Source organism: Rhinatrema bivittatum, chromosome 4, assembly GCF_901001135.1.
Source record: "Rhinatrema bivittatum chromosome 4, aRhiBiv1.1, whole genome shotgun sequence".
Classification (NCBI taxonomy): domain Eukaryota; kingdom Metazoa; phylum Chordata; class Amphibia; order Gymnophiona; family Rhinatrematidae; genus Rhinatrema; species Rhinatrema bivittatum.
This window is the reverse complement of record NC_042618.1, coordinates 438,328,491-438,352,652: the sequence shown is the minus strand read 5'-3', so window position 1 is coordinate 438,352,652 and position 24,162 is coordinate 438,328,491. Positions and strand designations below refer to the sequence as shown.

Genomic DNA, 24,162 nt, shown 5'->3' with positions numbered 1-24,162 from the left:
CACTAGCACGTCCCTAGCACCTCCTTTTTGACAGGTGCTGTCAGCAGGTTTGACAGCCGACACTCAATTTTGCCAGCGTCAGTTCTCAAACCCGCTGACAGCCACCACGGGTTCGGAAAACGGACGCCGGCATAATTGAGCATCCGTCTTCCGACCCGCGGGCCGATTTTTAATTTTTTTTTTTAATTTTTACTTTTTTTTTTACTTTTGGGGCCTCCGACTTAATATCACTATGATATTAAGTCGGAGGGTGTACAGAAAAGCAGTTTTTTCTGCTTTTCTGTACACTTCCCCGGTGCTGGCTGAAATTAACGCCAGCCTTTGGGCAGGCATTAATTTCTGAAAGTAAAATGTACGGCTTGGCTGCACATTTTACTTTCTGTATCGCGCGGGAATAACTAATAGGGCCATCAACATGCCTTTGCATGTTGCAGGCGCTATCAGTTTCGGGGGGGGTTGGACACGCGTTTTCGACGCGCTATTACCCCTTACTGTATAAGGCATAAACCTGGCACGTCAAAAACGCGCGCCCAAACCTGGGCTAACAGTGCGCTCCACCAGTATTTAAGTGGCGCACTGTACTGTATCGGCCTGAAAGTGATTCTGTATCTTTTAATCAACCATGCTGCCTGCAGTATGTCTGTTCCTGTCTAAGCCTCAGTTCCAATCTTAACTGCATGCTGTGTCTGTCTAAGCCTCAGTTCCAGTCTTAATCTGCACACTGTTCCTGTCCAAGCCCTGCTTCAGCCTTACCAGCCAGTCTAATCCTTGCTCTAGCCTTACTAGCCTGTCCAAGCCTTGCTTCAGCTTGAATTGCTATGCTGCCCCACTCTGAGGGTAATGTTTCTTACACTCCGCCCGAACTGGAGCCATAACACCATCCTGTCACCAAACGTAGGCACACATTGTTTAAAACACGCAGAATTTTACTAGAGGGGTGCAGAGAGAGACACTACACATGTAGGCTGGATTATTTAAACCTACTTGTGTATTTTCCAATGGAAAAATTCCGAAGTGAATTTTAAAAGTCCAACTTGCGTAGTAATTAGGGAATGTGTGAAAAAGTTGGGATTGCACAGGCCGAGCAGATTTTAAAAACCACTGAGATACATGTGTATTTCCCACAGCATGTACACTTCAAAAGTTTTCTAAAAGGGATGGGATATAGGTGTGGGCTGACGTGCATGTTTCAGGGCGACGACCTAAAATGTGCACATAAATAATTTCGCCACCTGGTATGTGCCGAGGCCCTCACCTAGATTTACTTCTGCTATGGATGCTGTGTAAGTTAACATTTAAAGAAAACTGTGGGCGTTTTAAGAGCTGGGAGCTAATTGGGGGGAGAGAAGGCTATCAAACCAAGGTGGATTGGAGGACCTATCTCCTAAATGGGCAAACCAGGGACAAACTGCTAAAATTGGGATGGCATCGGCACATGTCCCTTTTAAAATCCTCCAATTAATGTGGTAAAAGCAGGATTTCTGCGCACATGTGCGTGCAGCGAAGCTATTTTATAACATGTGCGCATATGCGTGTGTATGTTATAAAATGATCGCGTACCTAGGTGTGGGCCGACGTATGTATGCAATTGTGTGCACCAGGTGGACTTTTGCTTTGATGGTTGGTGCATACCTCCCAGATCTATCTACATAAATATTCTCTCTTTCTTTAGCACTTATATTTAGGGGTGTATATTTACAAGGGGTTTAAATTTTAGATGCCTTAAAATTGTGTTTGTTGGGGGGGAGGGGGCAGAGCAGGTCAATGGAACTAAATTAGTTGCCAGTAGTTAGATGGTTATATTCAGCTCAAAATAAAAGCTCCTTCCAATAGATAAAGTGAGGCGCTCAATGCTGTGTAAATATCTGGCTCCTGGTGTATACTGTAGAAGAGATGTAGAGATGTGATAAAGTCATTTTGGATATTTGAAAAACATAAATAAGGCACAAGATGCAAGTGATTTTCAGTGGCGAGGAAGTTCTAGAAGAAAGGACCAAGACTCTGGCTCTAGACCCAGGAGTAATACAAAAAAGTATTTCTTCACAAACAGGCCGATTCAGTAAAAGTCGCGGGAGAGCAGGCGAGTGCCCGCTCTCCTGTGCGCGCAATTCAGTATTTAAATGAGGGCCCGCAGTAAAAAGAGGCGCTAGGGACAGTAGCGCATCCCTAGCACCTCTTTTTTTGGCAGGAGCGGTGGCTGTCAGCGAGTTTGACAGCCGACGCTCAATTTTGCCAGCGTCGGTTCTCGAGCCCGCTGACAGCCACGGGTTCGGAAACCGGACGCTGGCAAAATTGAATGTCCCGTTTTCAAGCCACGGGCCAATTTAAAATTTTTTTTTAAAATTATTTTTTACTTTTGGGACCTCCGACATAATATCACCATGATACTAAGTCGGAGGGTGTACAGAAAAGCAGTTTTTACTGCTTTTCTGTACACTTTCCTGGTACCGGCAGAAATTAACGCCTACCTTTGGGTAGGCGCTAATGTCTGAAAGTAAAATGTGCGCCTTTGCTGCACATTTTACTTAGTGAATTGCGCGGGAATAACTAATAGGGCCATCAACATGCATTTGCATGTTGTGGGCGCTATTAGTTTCGGGGGGGGGGGGGGGTTGGACGTGCGTTTTCTGCGCGCTATTACCCCTTACCTAATAAAGGGTAAAGCTAGCGCGTCAAAAACACGCGCCCAAACGCGGGTTAACAGTGCGCTCCGCCAGAGCGCACTGTACTGTATCGGCCTGAAAGAGAGGGGCAGATGGACAGAGTTGCCTCCAGGTGGAAGTGCCAGGGACAGAAATAATAATGCAGTGAAAGAAAGTACAGAGAATACCTAGTCGTGGGGAAGAAAGAGTGAAAATGATAGGGGCAGGTAAGGTCTGCGGCATTGCAGTAGGAAAGGAACATAGGCAGGCTTAGAGGAGCCTTGAGGTCTTTATTTGCAGACCTGTTTCATGTTACTGTGTTTTAAAAGGTAGCATAGAAAGCAATGATATTAGAAGATTTTTTTTGTCAGATAATTCACTTGGCAGTTAAATAAATTTTCAGATTTTTTACCTGAGGATGTAGTGTATATAATTTGTTTAAAAGCTTTTGCTAGTTACTTCCACCAACATGAATATGAAAAAGAAAATTGAGGCACTTCTTGTTATGACCAGGAGGGATCGTGAACCTTTGGACCGACGGGGAAGTTGGTACGACCTTAGGAGATGGCTCCTCAGGTTCCCCCGTTGGATGGCGAGGCGGAACAGAAGTTGGAACTGGTTGGATCTTTGCCGCAGGCGACTTGGATGGACCTTTGAGAGGTTGAAGAGGCGTGGAGTCGGTGCAAGGGCCAACTGGATCTTCACCACTGGAAGCCCGCGGCCCCTCTGGGAGGAGCCCGTAAGGACCCGGGCCGCTGGGACTTAGGTGGGCCCTTGAAGGAGGATGGTCCGAGAGAAGTCCGAGGTTGAGTACCAGAGGATCGCCGCTTGCCAGTCCGAAGTCACACACCGAGGGATCACCGCTTGCCAGTCCAAAGTCACACACCGAGGAATCACCGAGAAGAAGCAGGAATCAGGAACCAGGAACCGAAGCACCAGGAGACTCACCGGAGCAAGCAGACTCGTAGCAAACAAGTTGCCAAGTCGAGGAGTGACCGGAGGAAGTCTCCTTTTATACTTCCCCTGGTCTAGTCCATTGGAAACAGGTGCAGGCAATTTGGAGGACGAGGCCCCTTTAAATCAGCCAAGGGGGCACGGCCTTGCGTCTAAGGACAGGGTGGCCATCTTGGATCCCGGAAGCCCTGCAGAACAGTCCGACGCCGTGAGGGGAGGCCTGGGGCGTCTCCCCCGCCGGCCATCACCATGGGGAAGAGCGGCGAGGTGCGGGGATGAAGGGCCTGGGTTCCCCGGCGTTGCCGCGGCAGCCTGACGCTACTGCTCAGGTAGGCACACAACACTTAATACAGAATTACAGAAATCTGTACAGACGTTGATATACTCAATGCATGAATAAATAAGAGAAGAGCAAACTCATGAATGGAGATTTTTGAAAAATGGGAGTTTATTCTTAACAAAACGTGCACACCTTTCATTCCAAAAAAAGGTGTATATATATATATATATATATATATATATATATAAAGAAAATATATAAGGACTTTAAGAGAAAGGAGTCCAGAGAAAAGAAACAAACAAAAAAAAGAAATAGAGAAAAGTAATTTAAAGACTCTCACTAAACTTGCTGTTTTAAGTTCTGGTATACTAATGCCAGAAATGTAAGTGACAACTGGGTGGAAATTGACAGCACATTTGTTTCTGAAAACTTAAGACTAAAGGGAAAATTCCCACCAGTGGGCAGGAACTGTAAGAAAGTAGATCTCTTTCTGAAAAACAAAACCGCATAATAATGAAGGGATAAAGAAAAGTGGGTTTAAAATAAAAATGAATTTGAATGTAATTATAGATTTGAATCCTGTTAGGCGGTTTATCGACACCAAGCCAGGGAGGCAAGAGAGAGTGCATGGTTAGATATTATAGTACGCTTAAGGAGGAAATAAACATCTTATGGAATTTTATTATAAACTAATTCCGCTAAATATTGAAAAAAAATAATTGAAAGAAGCACTCAAAAACTGGCTGTGCTGGAAGGTTTTTGTGTGGGCGCAAAACAATAATTAAAGACAAGTTAATGTTGTATCTAGCAAAAAAATAGATAAATCACAGTGGTGCAGGATGGGTTTTTGGCTAATAGGTTATGTCAAACAAACCTAATTAACTTCTTTAAAGTAGTTAATAGCATGTAAAAGGACAAGAGCATAGATATATTGCATCTGGATTTTGCTAAAGCATTTGACACAATGCCACACAAGAAATTAGTAATTAAACTGGCAGTTAAGACTTGGGACCTGAGATCTGTAAATGGGTTTTGCACAGGCGGTGTCAGGCAGTGATTAATGGCCTCAGGGCAGATGGGCACACTGCAGAAAGTGGTAAATTTCAGGGTTCTGTATTGGCACCACCATTTTCCATTATGTTCCTTAATGATCTGCAGAAATAGAAGTAAAGATAACGTTTAACAATTATTTGTAGACAGTCCTAAGATCAGTGGTGTGATAAGCACTTCTGCAGAACTGGGAACAGCATAGAGTGACTTAGACAAGCCGGAAATTGGGCTGATAAAGAGCAAATGTGTTTTTGTTAACATGAAAAATGCAGAATCATGCCTTCAAGCTACAAAAATTCGTGAATGCAATTTATTTTCCAGGAGGGAAAGGAATCAGGGTCTGTGATTTAGAAAAAGACACAGTGTCTCATAATTGATATATTAGAAATGACACTGCGTAATCACTTTGCATTAGGCATGACATTGAACGTCCTAGAACATATGACAGGTGATCAGTAAGTAGTAACAAGTGGTGTGGCCTCGCTTGCAATATAATGTTTAATTTTGGCTACCTCGTGACCACAGTAATATGGAAGAAATTGAGAAGACTCAAAGGATAGCAGAAGAGCCTGCTTAGGGACGGGAACTATTTTTTCTTTCAGAATAAGTGGAAAGATTTTTTACTCTACAAAACCTGCAACTAAAGGAGGATAAGGAGATCATGATTATTATCAGTACCTACAGTAGACAGGGACTGCAGAAAGGTCTACCTTGGGGAATAGCTGGGGGGTGGGGGTCTAGTCAATAGAATGAAGAGAAGTTAAAACTGAGGGAAGTATTTGTCACAGGGTAAGAAGGCTGTTGCATATCCTGCTTTCAGATTTGAGACCTCCTTTCAACAGAGCTATCTATAAACGGGCTGGATGTTTAGAAGCTGTAAACTTGAATGGGCGTCCATAAGCAATTTCCATAATGCCGAGTGAACTCAAAAGCCGAAGCATTATGATACAAGTGAATCTTCTTCAGATATAGCCACCATTTACTCTACCACAAAACATTTTGAGAGATGCATAGAAATTTATGGAACAGAAGTAAATTTCTGAACAGCTCCCCCCTGGCCCCCCCTTTCTCTGCCCCATGCTGTCTTGATATCTTTTCGTGGCAGGATAAAGAAATTCTGAAGGCAAAATATCTCCTGATTAAAGTGGTGCACAAATATTTCAGACTTGGAAGCTTGATTACTGTGTACTGTACAGGGGGGGGGGGGGGGCTGCAGTTTTTAAACTTTTTGCAGTGACCATGCATATATTTTTTTTTACCCGCAGCTTTTGCACCCGTTTTCAGAATGAAAGTATTCACAGTCACTTAACGCCTGGCCAGCGCGCGCAACTTACTTCAGCCTGGGGACCTGAAGAAAGTTGTAAAACAAACCAAAAAAAAATAGGGTTTAGGGGGTGGGAAGGAGAGGGGAAGAGGGAGGGAGTTTAGGTAGGGGGTAGGGAACTGGGGAAGGCCCGAATGCGTCGCCATGCGGAGGTTGCATTAATTCTCTCCCCCTTGTGCGTGCGCCCTTCAGATTTTATTACGTGCGAGCACCAGTGTGCGATGTTATAAAATTGGCGCATCCATGTATGCGTGCCGGGAAGCGCGTGCACGTTTTAAAATCTACCCCATAATTTTCCTCCCTGAACCTGATTTCGCCCCTGGGAACGCCTCCTCCACAACACAAAAAGTGATAGCCAAATCAAGGGAGTGTGATTTAAAGACAGCAGATTAACGCAGGGAAAACAATTTTTATGCAAGTTTAAATTGCTTTCAAAACTGTTCTCCCTATACCTACAGTACGATATGCACCTTATTTGGAATATATATATATTTTTTAATGTTTTGCTGCAGTAGCTTTAGTTAGCTTTGCTTTGTCAGTTGTCACAACATATATTACATTTTTAAAATGTTTCCTGGCTTTTGTTAAGTGTGTCTGCCTGATTTCTTCTTTCATTCTACAGTTTTTTATTTCAATCATTCATTTCTCCTTTCCAGTTGAGTCTTGTTTCAGTTTTTTTTCTCTTTTTTCTTTTAACTCTTTCTCTCTTACACCCTCCATCTATTATATATCTTCAAGTCTTTTGCAGTTTGCAGGAATTTTGACATTTTCAGCATTGTTATACACCCTGATTCTTCATTTCTGTCCTCTTATTGTCCTTATCCATATCACATTGATTCCCTCTGTTTCTTTTCTCCCTCCCTCCCCCTGTAACTTCCCTTTTCTTTTGCTTGTCTCCGGTCTCTGCCATTCTTCTGTTCTTTCACTTTCAGGAAGCATCATATCTCTAATTTAATGAACATATTAAAAAGAAATGGTGTCAGTTTTGCTTATATAGCTTTTGAAGTAGTGATTTTTAAATGCAACTCCTTAGAATAATTAACCCCTGTATTTACTTGTGTAGCCCTTTTGTCCTCCGCTTCTGTGAGAGAGGCTCTCAAGGGCTCTGGTCAATAAGCATGTTTAAGCTCTGTGGTTGGGGATATATAATGCAGCTTGGTTCCATATGCAGTAGGGATGTGAATCGTTTTTCAACGATTAAAATTATCGTCCGATAATGTTTATATCGTCTTAAATCGTTATAGAACACGATACAATAGAAATTCTAACGATTTATCGTTAAAAATCGTTAAATCGTGTTAGTGCGCACTAACTCGAGTTAGTGCGCACTAACTCCCCGTTAGTGCGCACTAACTCGATTTAGTGCGCACTAACTGAAAATGATACAAATAAACACTTTCCAGGTCACTGAAGGTCAGTTAGGAATGAATATGTGTTCCTATTGGCTGGCTGCCCTCTTATCTATTGATGTTATCAAGGTTACCACTGAGGTGATGGTTGGGGGGATGGGAAATGGAACTGGAAACTAACGAACACCAACAGAAAATGAAACAAAGTGTTCACACTTCCCAGGTCAGTAAAGGTCACTTAGGAATGAATATGTATGTATGTATTCCTATTGGCTGGCTGTGCTCTTATCTATTGATGTTACCAATATGGTTGGGGGGATGTGAAATGGAAACAGTTGGAAGCTTGACAAAAAAAGTAATGTAATGATCAGCACTCACGTGACTAGAACTTGTTTGTTTATTATTTTTGTTAGCAGGTACCTGAAATGCTAGTGCATGTTGAATTTGCCAATCACTGTGCATTTTAGAAAGGTGGTCCTGGCTGGAACTGTACACAGTTCAAATATATGTAATTGATTGTTGGTAAGTGTATTTTTTAAGTAGCCACACTGGCACCAGTATGTTTACTTTTCCTCCTACTTAACTCACTAGCTCAGCTTTGTAAGAAGGGCTTCTCTGCTTGTGTGTTGTTTTTGTTTGGTGTGAGGAGAGCAGAAACATCAGATCTTTATTGAATCTACTACAGTCATCTCTTACAGTGCCCTATCCCTATTAATACCAGGAGTGTTGTGATCTTCCTGCACACAGTGCCCTAACCCTGATACCAGTCTGAGACAGCTCCCTCCCTGCATTACTAGTGAGAGGCTGGCTTCACAGACAGGGGGGAGCTGCCTGACCCTCACTCCTGACTTCCCCCATGTCCCAGCTAGTGAATGGTGTGTGGGTGAGGGGGGGGGGAGGATGGTGAAGTCTGAGACAGCTCCCTCCCTGCATTACTAGTGAGAGGCTGGCTTCACAGACAGGGGGGAGCTGCCTGACCCTCACTCCTGACTTCCCCCATGTCCCAGCTAGTGAATGGTGTGTGGGTGAGGGGGGGGGGGAGGATGGTGAAGTCTGAGACAGCTCCCTCCCTGCATTACTAGTGAGAGGCTGGCTTCACAGACAGGGGGGAGCTGCCTGACCCTCACTCCTCCGGGGTATTGTGATCTTCCTGCACACAGTGCCCTATCCCTGATACCAGGGGTGTTGTGATCTTCCTGCATGCAGTGCCCTATCCCTATTAATACCAGGAGTGTTGTGATCTTCCTGCATGCAGTGCCCTATCCCTGATATCGGGATGTGTGCAAGAAGATCACAACACCCCCGGTATCAGGAATAGGGCACTGTGTGCAGGAAGATCACAACACCCCCAGTATCAGGAATAGGGCACTGTGTGCAGGAAGATCACAACACCCCTGGTATTAGGGATAGGGCACTGTGTGCAGGAAGATCACAACACTCCTGGTATTAATAGGGATAGGGCACTGTGTGCAGGAAGATCACAATACCCCTGGTATCAGGGTTAGGGCACAAGTTCTAGTCACATTGACTGATCACATTACTTGTTTTGTCAAGCTACCAACTGTTTCCATTTCCCATCCCCCATATACTGTCAGTAGGAAACTTGGTAACATGAATAAATAAGAGGGCAGCCAATAGGAATACATATTCATTCCTAAACTGACCTTAACTGACCTGAAAAGTGTCAAATTGTATCATTTTCAGTTAGTGCGCACTAACTCCCAGTTAGTGCGCACTAACTCCCGTTAGTGCGCACTAACTCGAGTTAGTGCGCACTAATCGGAAAAAACGATTTTTAACGATTTTTTAACTAAAAAATCGTGCCTAAGACGATTTTCTTGCCCTGCCACACGATTTCTATCGTTAAGACGATATGGAAAACGATTCACATCCCTAATATGCAGATCAAGACACCACACATTGCAGGAAGTTCCCAAGGATGTTGACACATACTAGAAATGCAAAACAGCAGAGGAGAATCAGATTTCAACAGATTACACATAGTTAATCCAACATCAGTTGAAAAAATATAAAAAAAATTTCTCTTCAAATTGATTAAAACAAGATAGAAAGGCAAAAATTACTTCTATTCCCAGCCCTGAAAGGCCTTTCAAACCTCAAATAGATAAATGACCCATCTCTCACATATGTGCTCCAAGACATTCCAGATAGCCCTAGTTCAGATGAGTGCATTTGCCTTTAAATTATGTGCATGAGCTAAGAAGCCACTAGTCTAGAAAGTGCAAAGACTTTTGCAGAGACTTCTAGTTCCAGGGAGTTCAGCGCAGAGTAAATATCCTTTCTGTTATGTTCCTGACCTAGCATGAAGAATTTCATCCATTCTCAAGTCTTAGGGTTGCTATTTATTTCCCCCCCCCCCCCAAAAAAAAATGGCTACATGCTCCATCCTCTTCCCTCTGACATCAGTGGCATGGCCCCCTCCCCTCTGACATAAATACCATGCTGCAAGCCTGGCATCTCACCCCCCATGAAATTTTATTTTTGCACTCTCGGGCTTCTCTGAGCCCGATCTGAGTCGTGGCTGCAGCAAAATTAGCTTTTCAAGGCATGTGGGACAGAGAATGGAGTCAGTGCATGCTTTTCTCCTAGGTGGTACTGTGACCTCACTGCTTCCTGATAGGAGATGGAGTCTGGCTGAGGACCTTATGCTGACTTTGTCGTCCATCCTACGCATATTCATAACATAAGTTTGCTTCGGTTGCCACTCAGATTGGACTCTGTCTTTCTCCAGTTATTGGACTAACCCACAGTAAGGCTGGCAAGACAAAACAGTTTTCAGGTTTGATACAAAAGAGTGTGCAAATAGGTTTAATCAATCAATGCAAAGTTAAGCTCTGGAATTCATTGCCAGAGGATATGGTGAAAGCTATTGGTGTAGCTGCGTTTTAAAAAGGTCTGGACAAGTTCCTAAAGGAAAAGTCCATTAACCATTATTAAGGTAGAATTTCAGAAATTCACTGCTTATTCTTAGACTGAGCAGCTTGGAATCTATCTACCTTTGGGATCTTGCCAGGTACTTGTGACCTGGCTTGGCCACTGTTGGAAACAGGATACTGGACTTGATGGACCTTTGTTTCTGACCTAGTATGGCAATTCTTATGTAATCTCTATTGAGTTTCTGCAGCCCTTCACTATCTCACAACTTATGGAGAGAACATCTTTCTCCTCCAAAATCTAGAGGCAAAGTCCTGAAGACATTCCTTCTCTTTCCTACTAGAGGCAACCCACTATCCCTCTAGAGCAGGGGTAGACAATTCCGGTCCTCGAAATCCACAAGCCAGTTGGGTTTTCAGGATATCCCTAATGAATATGCATGAGGGAGATTTACATGCACTCGGTTTAAGTTGTAGGAAAATCTGTTTCATGCATATTCATTAGAGATATCCTGAAAACCCGACTGACTTAAAGCTTTCGAGGACTGGAATTGCCCACCCCTGCTTTAGAGCTCCTCATCTCTCTGGCAAACTCATACCAAAAATGCACTAATCCTCAGGGGTTCATGAAACAGGATCATACCGTCTCTGATTCTGAGACAGTTTAGTAAGAAGAATCTACAAGGGCTTTAGTCTTGCAGTTATGTGCATTGTTTTGAATAGGACCTGTGAAATTCCTTAAATTTGATCTGTAGTGGCTAGTGGCTAGAATGCTGAATATACCAGTCAGGAGAATCCCCAAAGAAAAGGTGAAGGTGGTTGCCTTATTAAGCCTCTTTACTGCGAAAAGACTTTGAGTAAGATTGAGCATTTTGTCTCCATGTGCCTCAAGTGTGCAGTTCTAGTTGCTGCATTTCAGAAAAGATACAGAGGAACTAAAAAAGGTGCAGAGAAGGGCAGTAAAAATGATTAAGGGCATGGAATGGCTCCCTTATGAAGAAAGGCTAAACAGGTTAGGGCTCTTGAGCTTTGAGGAGAGACAACTGAGAGAGGATATGATCGAGATTTATAAAATAATGTGTGGTGTGGAACAAGTTAATAGGGAGCATAAAATCATATTATGAGTAAAATCATATTAAGACTAAAGAATGCTTCATGAAACTAGCTAATAGGAGAGGAGGAGGAGCCTAGTGGTTAGAGCAGTGTGCTATGAACTAGGGAAGTTAGGCATCAAATCCCACTGATGCTCCTTGTGACTTGGGCAAGTTACTTCACCCTCCATTGCCTCAGGTACAAGCTTAAATTGTGAGCCTTCAGGGGATGGGGAAATATCTATAGGGGCAGATTTTTAAAAAGTACACGAGCACGTACTTTTGTTCGCGCAAACAAGAGTACGCCGGATTTTAATAGATACGTGCGTATCTTTTAAAATCTGGGGTTGTTGCGCGCAAAGCTGCGCAAAATCGCTCTGATTTTGGAGTGGCCTCGGAGGGAACTTTGTTTCCGGCGCCCCCCACCTTCCCTTTCCTTCCCTTTACTAACCCACTCCCCCCGGTCCTAACTAATTCCCCCCCCCCCGGCAGGCTTAACTTGCGCGGGCTGGCTGCCGGCGCGCCATGTTCCGGTCCAGGGGCTGGTCTGGAGGCTGCGGCTACGCTCCCCGGAACGCCCCCGATGACGCGCCGGCCGCAACACACCCTCGACACGCCCCCCAGGAAAGCCCCGGGACTTACGCACGTCCCGGGGCTTGTGCACGCCGCCGAGCCTATGCAACATAGGCTCGGCGTGCGCAGGGGGTGGAAGGGGCAGCTTTTTGAGGGTTACGCGCGTACCCCTTTGAAAATCTGCCCCTTAGTGTCTGAATGTAATCCAGTTTGAAGTGCCTGAAAGGTGGAATATTTTATTTATTTATTTTATTTAAAAGTTTTTATATACTGCAGCATGGGGTAGTAGTCTATCCATCTAGGCAGTTTACATAGTAAAAACATACACAATATAAATGAATAACAGATGTAAAACTAATTTAAGAAAGTATTTTTTTTTCAGTCACTGCAAAATGAAGCTGTGGAATTTGTTGCTGGAGGATATGTTCAAGGCTGAGTTTAAAAAAGGTGTAGGCAAGCTTCTGGAGGAAAGGTACATTACCAGTTACTAGCCAGATAGATTTCGATGACCCCACCTCTTACTTCTGGCAGTGAGTAACAGGGAATGGACTTTCCTATTAGGATGACCCAGCAGATCCTGAGACGGGGATGCTGGGCTGGATGGACCATTGGTATGACCCAGCATGATACTACTTATGTTCTTAGGATGCACAGCTATAACTGGCTAAACCGGTACGATAAGACCTGGTCTTGAGCATCGGTATATTAAAAGAATTTAAATAAATAAATAAATAAATAAATAAATAAATAAATAATAAGAATTAAGTTCATTGCTACATCTGGCCGTCCCTCCTGGGAGGCACTTGTGAGTTCAGCAATGTTTTGTGAAACAATCAGCTGCACTTGTGCATGTGAAATTGTAATGCATGTTGGGATCCTGTGCATAGGTGCTCTGTAAATTCAAATAGCAATAAAAAAAAAAATATATATATATTGTTTCCTCACCTTTACTTTAACTCCACCCTTCTTTTCCTAAAAATTTCTGTTCTCTTCAACTTTTTTTCATATTCTTATTCAGCTTTTTGTTTTTTTACCTCTGGACTGGGTTTTACAGTGCTATAAGACTGAAAAATATGCAGAAATTTCCCCTTCCTTTTCTGACTGTCAAACCCTCCACCCCGTATGACATGCCAATGGGTTTTGACAGTTGATTAAGTCTCTAACTTTTCAGAAAGGAATTGTTTGTTTATCTATTGCTCAGCTGACAGGTCCAATTATTTATCTATTACTATCCCTTATCCAGCTATGCATGCAGACATTTCTCAGCCTTCCAATTACAACGTTACTGATTTTTTTTTTTTTAAACCAGAAATGAACGTCACTGTATTTCCCTGCTGGTGGACTGGTTCATTGGGATGAACAGTGTAACCATGTTTCATTTGCCTGTAATGCCTCTTATTTTCACAAAATAAGCAGTGATTGAGAGAGGCGAGGATACTGACGTGATGTTCAAAGTGACTCCGTTAATAGAAACATTATCAGTTCTTTAGTGCAGATGTCCATATTGTTTAATTACTCACTTTTCTGCTGACTGTTCTGGTAATAGAAAATGATGTATTTAGTCCTGTAGGTAAATCTAAATCTATATTGCCTGCTAAGGTATCAGTTTTCAAGGGGTTTATGTGCCCTACTTTGGGAGCTAAGCACCTAAATCACTCCTCTGAAAATGGACTAGTGCTGAATGCCTAAATTTAGAATCCTAAAAAGTGGGCGGCTACAGGGGCGAAGTTAGGTGGGGGAAAAAAGTTAGGCACGTAACACTGATTTTCAGCACTGAGCTCCTAAATTAGGATCTTGAATCTAGGCAAATTAATTGCAGGCTTAAATTTAGGATAATTTTCAGAGAAAAATGTAGGTGCCTAGGTATGACTGAAATTTTCTGTAAATTTAAATCCCTAAAACTTAGGAGCCTTAATGAAGCGCTGAGCACTTTTTGAAAATTGTCCTCACTATTATTAGAATAGCTTGCATGTTTGCTTTTTCCAGCCTATTGTAATATGCTGGGCTGATGTAATATTTTGGTCCATTCCTAGTCTGTGAGGTCAAGTTTCTTTACTCAGTTAAGATGTTAGGAGATCAGAAATGCAAATAAGATCAGAAAGAGTTGGGGATGAGTTTGTATCATGTTTGAGAGGGGATGGAAATGGGAGCTGCCTGAAGATCAAATGAAACTTCAGCATTATCTCACATTATTTTCTTACCTAGTTTGGAGAATGGTTAATGTTGGTTTGAAAAATATTTGAATGATTTTGTATTAACATGGCTTTTAATTAAAATATGATCTGATTTTGGTGATGGTGTAAAATTAAAATGTAGAGAACAGGGTAAAATTGTTCAGTTTTACAGTAATACCTGGTACTGCTATTTCAGCCTGCTTTTTATAGTTTGTGTTCCACCATCCTAGAAGCTCAGAGGTACCAAGAGGCAGAGTAAGTTGTGGTCTCCTGCCAGTCCAATGCTTGCTAGTGATGTCCCTGAGACAATCAATACCCTGTGACACAAAGACAATGCATTTGATAGCTTTGGCAGAATAATATTGCCTGGGTCACAAGCGACCTAATCTTTTACTCTTCTGATTAATAATCCTGAAGTGGCTGTTCATATTTCATAACTACTACAAAATGAGTCAGAATTGGAAATGATTGGTCATTTCTTCCCACTGGACAGTAGATATCATGGCCTGAGCTGCCTTAAAAAAAATCTCACTTCACCAGCTTGTTGCATGCTTAACTTCAGCCTTGTCTTTAGTAAAAAAAAGAATACTGGTAACTATATGGGTGTCCGGGAAGCCTTTCCCCCTTGGGGCTATGAGTAGTACTGCCACTGCAGGATCCCCCACGCCAGCCAGCTGGTGGAATGGAAAATCTAACTCATGTCCAGGTCTCACCACTTGGCAGTGCACACTGCACAGCACTACAAGTGAAACTCTGGGCCAGCCCTACACTAACATTTTTTTAGTGGAAACCTTTATGCATAGTCCCTGAAGTAGCCCGTTGCTACCATTCCCTTTCTGGTTCCTTGTATGAGGAAAATAATGTAACACATGGACTTAGAGTATATTTTTATATGCGTGCTTCCCGGAGAGTAGGCTCATTTAGTTTTGGGTGGACCCTCTTGTTCAGTTAGAAAGTGTTGCTTCAGTTTTTTTTTCCATTAGGTGGGTATCTGCTTGGGCTAAAAATGACTGTCTTGTCAATTCATTTTATACTGCCTGTCTCTATGCAAGACATTCTGGTTTGAAAGCACAGCTCCAGGTTTCATATCAAGTCAGAAGTTCCAGCTCACCAGTCTAGAGTTAGAAGTGAACGTGCAAGAGGAAGTGTATGTCGATGGTCTTAGTTATATTCTTTGCAGACTGAGACACCTTTTATTGGAGCGACATAAGAATTATCCAAAGACGGTGATTGGGCAACAGCTTTCGACAGCCATGTGGCCTTGAAAGTTTTCATGATGAGAATTGTGCTGGACCATTAAAATATATCTTAACCTATAAAGAGTCCAATTTTCTCCAGGGCTAATACTTACAAGAACTCTCCACATTCTCAGTATAGATATCTGACACTTTAAAATAAGTGTCTTGCTATCTTCTGCACATTTGTCCATCAAGCTCATAATGTATGCACTGAACATTTTTTTTTATTTTCTTGTTTCTTCAAACAAAAAAAGACGAGGAAAAAATTTAAAAAAGAAACAAAAGCAAATAGAAAAGGAAAACTATTGGATCTGGGCCCAAGTCCCCTTCCGCCTGCCAAAGATTTTTTTTCAAAGGCACCCTCCTGGCTTGGTGCAAGCCCTTCCTTCCGGAATCTCTACCTCATCTTATACCCCATCCTAGGATTTGAATGGGACAGGAAAGATCCACAGTTGTGCCTGCCCTGCAGCTACTGGTTTTCAAAATGCACCAGCCTAACTGAGGCTGGTGCCATTTTCTTCTAAGACAGAATTTGCCATTCAACAAAATGGTGCAAGCTGTCCTGAGGCTGATCCCATTTTGAAAACAACATCTGCAAGGCAGAATCAACTGGAGATTGCTTCTGCTATATTTAACATCAACAACCAACTATCAAGGAAACTCCCTGATACGCGGTAATGTGCGGTTGCTATATCCGAGGGAACCCTCTGTGATACCCTCTTTCAATAGCTACCGGCTTTATTCTTCAATATTCTGTGTTTTGATTTTTTGATTTTTCTTTTCTTTGTTTCAAATGTAAATCAAAAAAACAAAATATTGAAGAATAAAACCGGTAGCTATTGAAAGAGGGTATCACAGAGGGTTCCCTCGGATATAGCAACCGCACATTACCGTGTATCAGGGAGTTTCCTTGAAAGTTGGTTGTTGATGTTGATAATAGAAGGAAAAAGAGGTTGGGTTGGTGTCTGCTATATTTAAACCTGCTGATGATGGAGGAAGTAAGATGGGGAGTTCTGGGGGATGGTACCGAGCTGGGAAACCAAGGGGATTTTTTTTTTGACAATGAGGGAAGGGTTCAAGGGGAGGAGCAGAGGCTCTGGGGCTGGTCACGCCTATCAATATATATTTTTTAACTAAACATAAAATGAATACAGTTTTGTTCATTTTTCTTCCATTTTGTTTCAAAGAAAAGTACAACCCTAATATGAAAAAAAATTGTGAATTATATTGAAACATTAAAGGAAAAAGTGAAATCATGTTTTGTACATTTGTTTAAATATTAAACATTATAATACAGATGTTTCCATTTTTAGAGGGCAATTTTCAAGTGGTCACTGTACCGCAAAGCCAATGGCCAAATTTTTACCCATGACCTTTATACCAAATTTCACAGGGGAAATACACATGCACTTTCTCTTTAAAAATTGCCTCTGGTACAAAGTGGACTTTTACACTTACTTCTTGTGTGGGCAGATATTTTTACATAGAAAATGGCATGCATAGATTTGAAAATACAATTGATGCACGTTATTTTCAAATCCTGCTCAAATCATCTCTTTCCAGGAATGCCCCCTCCAAAAGTGACAAGCAGTACATTTGTTGTGGAACACCATATGCACTTTTAAGTGACTGGGAAGACGCCTGTTTCCAGGCAGCCAATTTACACAGGTAAACTGCTATTTACCCATGTAAATGTCTTTGAAAATTTCCCTGAAAGGGTATAATTTAAAATAGGATTTCTGTGGGGAAAATGACAGAAATGACCCAATAGAAAACTGAGTGTCTAATACATGCAGAAAGTTATGTGCATACATACTAAGATGAATTTTCAAAACCTTTGCATGTAAATATCTGGACAGACTCGTTTAAATAGCATATACTGCGTGTATGTGCAATTTTATAAATCTCAGAATGCACACGTAATGGTTCGCAAGTATTTACGTTTGTATAAAAGAGGCAGGCCAGGAACATTATGGGGCGGGGCCAACATTTACATGTGTACTTTGCTATTTTATAAGCAATTTATGCATGTAGATTTGGCAGCTTTCTCGTGTATATTTATACCTCTATTGCTGGAGTAAGTAAATATAAATGTCTTAAAAGTGAAATACTGACTGGGTGGGGGAGAATCTGGGTGAAATGAGGAAGTTGAGGTTGAAGAGCCAGGAGGGTCTCCATGACCTGAAGATAGACTGGGCGAACTGAGAGACTAACTGGTAAAAATAGTAATTTCATTGCTATGCTCATGTTAGAAAATCTCCCAAAGGTACACACATAAAACCTGAGTTACAAGGGGTAAATGCGTGTAAGTTACTCAGGTAAAATCTCCACGCATATATTTTTAAGGTTAGATGTAAAAATATGTGGGTATAGCATTTACGCTACTTATCTGGATAAATTCTCATTTATCCGGTTAAGTAGAGGTTTTGTGTCTACTTAGCCAAATAAGTCTTAAAAGCTCTACTTATTTGGACAAATTTTAATTTATCCTGCTAAGTAGTTGCACTTATCCAGAAAAGTTCTGATTTATCCGGCTAAGGCTTGGATTTAACAAAATGCACTAAATATCGCATGCGATAGAAAAAGGGACATGTTTTATGGTAATAGGCAGTTTATTGCAATTAAACCTATGTGAAGTACTAAGTTACTGCAAACTGTGATAACTTTGTCACACTTTGAGATAAGAGCCAGAATTGTGGTATTTCCTACATACAACCACTGGTGGGACAATGTTTACTATCAGGGTGAGAGAGATGGAGACAGAGACAGAGACTAGCCATAACACCCTCACATTAGATAGGTATTTATTTCTCTATGGGAGGCCCACCTAGTAACTCGAGGTGAGGTTTAGGTATTAGTGTAGGGGTTAGGGGCCACTTTGACATTCAAAGGGAGATGTACAAACAGAACAGTGCTCTCATGTGAAGATTTGATGACCTTCGGAGTGAGGAAACTCACTCAAAATGAGAGTTGTGCAATGTTCTCTCAACCTAGCTTGATCAAGAGAGCACTGTTCTGTTCGTACGTCTCACTTTGAATGTCAAAGTGGCCCCTAACCCCTACACTAATACCTAAACTTCACTTCGAGTTACTAGGTGAACCTCCCATACAGATATAAATACCTATCTAGTGTGAGGGTGTTATGGCTAGTGTCTCTCTCTCTCTCTCTCTCCCATTTCTCTCCAGGAGCTTCAAAACTACTAAATCCAGCATTTCAGAACACATTGCAACATGCGATAAAGCGTTAACACAACCTATCGCACAGCTTAACACTACTGAAAAAGGTGTAGCTAAAATCAACTTTAAAGCTATGCAATACGGCTTTGCAAAATGGTAAACCCACTCCTCCTCTTTTTCTGATTTGCATCGCCTGCGAAAACGCCATAACGCTATTTGATAAATGACCCTGTAAGTAAGATAGCTGGATATATCTGAAAAATTATCCAGATATGTAAGATAGATGGATAGATCTCACATAGAGTTTGTTATCTGGATAATTAAGATAGACGGATAAATCTCAAATACAGCTACTTATCCAGATAAGTAGTAGACTTATCACTCCATCTTGCTTATCCAGATAAGTAGTAGACTTATCACTCCATTTTGCTTATCCGGATAAGTAGCTGTATTTGAGACTTATTCATCTATCTTACTTATCCAGATAAGTAGCACTTTTAAGATAAATTGGATCTTGACCGGATAAGTGGCACTACTTAGCTGGATAAACTGAAACTTATCTGGATAAATACAATATGAATTTGCATATTTTTTACATGCTTGTGCCTGTTACAGGGTACACATATACATATTTTATAACCTGCATATATCAAAAACATGCAGGTTATAATGTACAGGAGTCAATTTATTTCACTCGTTTAGCTGTTGGAAAGTTATCCTATTTATGTTCATACCTTTACACACATATCAGGTCGATACAATACGGTGTGTTAGCATGCGAATGGCCATGCGTTTTCGACGCATGTCTGTTATCCCTTATATTGCATTTGCATGTGATGACTGCTATTAGTTTTTGGGAGGGTTGGCCACGTGTTTTCGATATGCGTTTATTACGCCTTACACTGTAAGGGCAGGAGTTAATTTCTGAGTAAACCGGAAAAGTGTACAGAAAAGCAGAAAATACTGCTTTTCTGTACACTCTCCGACTTTATATCCTAGCGATATTAAGTTGGAGGAACCAAAAATTAAAAAAAAAAATCTGCCTGCCGGTCAGCAGGCTAGAGAAATGGACGCTCAATTTTACTGGCGTCCGTTTTCCTAACCCTTGGCTGTCAGCGGGCTCAGAAACCGACGCCGGTAAAATTGAGCGTCGGTTATTGGAACCTGCTGACAGCCAACTCTACACTAATAAGGAGGCACTAAGGATGCACTATTTTCTCTAGCACCTCCTTATTAGCACAACCCCTCATTTAAATAAATAATCGTGCGCCCAGGAGAGGTGGCTGGGAGCGCATTGGGAGAGTGGATGCTCAACACAGAGCACCTGCTCTCCCGCGATTCTTACAGTATCGGCCTGATAGGAAGAGGCAGAAAATTGGTGTAACTCATGCTGCATATTTGCTGACTCACAGGCCGATACAGTACAGTGCGTTCCGATGGAGGGCACTGTTAGCCTGCTATTGGACACGCGTTTTCCCTTACCCCTTATTCAGTAAGGGGAGGAAAACGCGCGTCCAACCCGTGGCACCTAATAGCGCCCTCAACATGCAAATGCATGTTGATGGCCCTATTAGGTATGCGCGCGGGATACAGAAAGTAAAATGTGCAGCCAAGCCGCACATTTTACTTTCAGAAATTAGCGCCGACCCAAAGGTAGGCGCTAATTTCTTCCAGCACCGGGAAAGTGCACAGAAAAACAGTAAAAACTGCTTTTCTGTGTACCCTCCGACTTAATATCATGGCGATATTAAGTCGGAGGTCCCAAAGAGTAAAAAAAGTAAAAAAAAAAATTTGAATTCGGCCCACAGTTGTCGGGCCGAAAACCAGACGCTCAATTTTGCCGGCGTCTGGTTTCCGAGCCCGTAGCTGTCAGTGAGCTCGAGAACCGACACTGGCAAAATTGGGCGTGGGCTGTCAAACCCGCTGACAGCTGCCACTCCTGTCAAAAAGGAGGCACTAGGGACGCGATAGTGTCCCTAGTGCCTCCTTTTCCCCGTTTCTACTGCGCCGCCTAATTTGCATAGTGAATCGCACGCACCGGCGAGGGGCTGGTGCGCGCGCCGGGAGAGCGGGTGTCCGTCCGCTCTCCCGCGGACTTTACTGTATCGGCCCGTTAATTATATGCAATGTTACAAAATTACCCTTTTTTCTGTTTAAAAAAAAATTACTCCACAGGGTAATTTTTGTAACATCATGCCCAGACTCCACTCCCCGGAACACCTCTCCCCTATATGCATGAAGGAACATGTGTACAATGTGAATGTGCTCAATTGTACATGGATATCGGTAGCACAATCTTCTAAAGGACCATTTCTGCAGGTAAAGCACTATTTACCTGCAGAAGTCCCTTTAAAAATTACTCTTTCAATGTTTAACCTCCTCCAATGCACAGTAATCATTTTATATGCTCATTGTTCCAACATTTAATAGGCGTCTTTAATCAAAATGATAGCTAATTTATAACAATTCAATGGAAAACATGGCCTATTGCTATGAGATTCAAACAAAAGATATGCCATGCTTCACCATAGTGCAAAAACCTCTTTAAGCTGAATATTGTCAAGTCTGCAAGACTGCCTTTAAATTGACAGCAGAGTGAAGAAATAATTAGCTTTAATTTGTAATGGGCTCAAATGGAAACAGTGCTTGCGGTGGTGAAAGTCAATCAAGGCAATAACAAGTCAAGGCTGGAACATGGACTTAACTGTATTTGGCAGAATAGCCATTCATGCAGGGTTCACTCCTGTCATGTCTTAGCGAGGCGTTAGTCCCGACGTAACACTAACTTTTATCTTTTTAAACCAGGGTGTCACATATATTGGATAAAGCAACCCTTATAGATTTGGGTTTTGTTTTTTTTTTTTTCTTTTGGTTTCTCAGGATCTGCTAACAAAGCATCCAAGGGTACTGAGAACTGTCTCCACCCTGTTTTCAATTCTGCAGATGCCACAGGCTTATTGAGCAATCCATCGACCCTTCTGTAGTGGCTCCACTTAGTGAAGAATGGCTGCAGGGAATCTATTCCTACATCCCAAGAGATCTCTGCCAAGTGTGGAGCAAATCCCTTCAGGACTTAACACAGGTGTGTGTGTGCGGTTTCCGAAACATGGCTTAATGTTGTTATTACATTCGTGTTTGGCAGGCAGGGTGGGAAAATTATTCCAATGAATATTGCCCTTGGCACATGCATTCTACTGTTCTGTCAAGTAAATGACAGGGCTTTAATCGTATCCTGGCAAACAGCTATTAACACAGTTTTATAGCTGAACAAGTGTATATGAATTATGATTCTATCAAACCTTTTTTTTTTAAGTAGAAAAGAGGTAAGGGTAAGTTTAATTTTTTTCTCTCTGCTTTTCAGCAATTTGTTAGATAAAAAAAAAAAGAGTTATTTTATTCTGAAAGGCTTAAACAGATCTTGAAAAAAATATATTGGTAATAGAGTCAAATATTTTCTTTTGCTAATTATCTCATTTTCAGCCCCACCCTCCACATGATGACCTTCCTGAGTGGCTCACTGTCTGAGGGGAAGTCTCCTGTGAGACCGGTGAGAATTACCTCAGCAGCGACAGCCACCTTCGTTCCCTCCCCGATGCTTTGAGCGCGTCGTGTGTGGGAGGTGCCAGAACTGCTCTGGCTCTTTCTGATAGGAGATTCAAACATTAGTAAACTGTACCGCAATGCACAATGCTGTGACCCAGCGTTTAGGTCTGCCCATGTTTTTATACTGATAAGGGCGTACAATGCGCACCCAATGTCTTTGGTCTCTGGGCGGTCAGAACTGGGAGGGAGGGGGGGCCAGAGGCCAAATCCCAAATAGTAACTGTCAGAAAATCTTATATTTAAGGGGAGAAAAAAGATATATTCATCATGGTCTAAAAGAAAAAAAACAAACCTATAGCATGCAGTAGGAGAACCACTTTAGGCATTCTTTAGCATCTATCTTTCCACCCACAGACTGCTTAGATACCCATTCATCTAAATACATGCTACACCATTTTATTTGCTATGGCAGCCCCTGCACCCAAATATGGGGGTTATTTACTAAAGCTTTATCGCGTGTGTTAGGGTCTTATAGCACGCGATAAGGCCATAGCGAAAAGGGCCTTTTTGCATGCGATATAATGCAAATTAGGGGGAAGGGAGGAGTCGGGATGGGGGGAGGGAGGAGTTGGCCATGGCACTGCTGCCGGCGATAATGTGAGGAACATTATTGCCGGCAGTAGTGCGGCGAATAACCTCACATTTTATGGTGTTTCTATTCGCTGCGAAAAGCTGCAGCCGGTCCCCACCGCGGCCGGCGAAATCGCACCGCCACGGTGCGAATGTCTGCGGCCTTTCATAGGCCTGCCCCCCCCAACCCCTTTTTCACGGGATTGATGAATCCTGCCCTATATTTGCTCCTACATAAATCCAATCTGGATGGCTGCTGCAGGTGCATATTGCCCATTGCCCAGTAGGACTAGCTAAGGTGGGTTTGTCATTTATTTACACTTAAGTGGCTCTCCACATATCCCTGTTTTCTGAAGATTTTTGGCAGTTTTTCATTCTTGTCTGTGTAACCCCCAACTTTGGGTGCAGGTTGCTACCTGATGAGGCCATAAAAATATTTGTTGTTCTCGTGGGGACAGGGACCTTCCCAGGCTAGTTTGATAGAGATCAAACTGGGTTCTTGGTGGAATGGGGCGAAGCTGACTCCCAAGGCCCCGAGTGCTAAAAGTGGCTCCCGCGTATCCTTTCATTCTTCCCCTGGGGCAACCAATGTATGTCTGCCCCACATTATGCTGGGTGTGCCAAAGAAAGACTGGAGTAACTGCATTAGTGTCCAAAGGAATTTTTACTGATGAAAACAATGAAACTGGCCTAATCTTAATTCGCAGCAACAAATGACTTCCCTTTTTAGAATTTCTTCCTCAGTCTGTGCAGGAAGGTCAAACACCAGCCAGGGGAAAACCTGCCCTCCAGGGTTTGGAAAAATATGGTCCCCCAGGTGGGCAGGGCGTCCTTTTGATGGGCAGAACCACCCCTTCCAACTGGCAAGAATATTTTGTTGCAATCTCTACACAGAGAGATAAACTTCTCTCTCTCTCACCCCAGAGTTTGGAAGCACCACTTGTGTGACTTCTTGAATAGTAGGCTATGACTTTAGTCATGGTTTACTGTTTCAGTCCTTGTTCTTTTCCTCCTGGTACCCCGATGGGAGGGATCCCTTGGAGCAGGATTCTTAATGCTCCCAGCAGGAAAGAAGGGTAGGCAGAACTTCTGACCTGGATCTTGAAATTAGGTTTACCAAACTCAGGAAAACTCTGGGGCGGCTCACAGTGGGTCACTGGCACCCCCTTCCTCACTGAGGCTCATGGAGGGCAGGGCTTCCCTAACCTGCCCTGGACCAGACCCAGGGTTCCCCGTTCGCTGA

At 42.5% G+C, this 24,162-nt stretch overlaps 1 pseudogene; it reads left to right on the top strand.

The window, feature by feature from the left end:
• LOC115089436 overlaps nt 1–24,162 on the top strand; it is a 1,328,227-nt pseudogene that overhangs the window by 101,258 nt on the left and 1,202,807 nt on the right.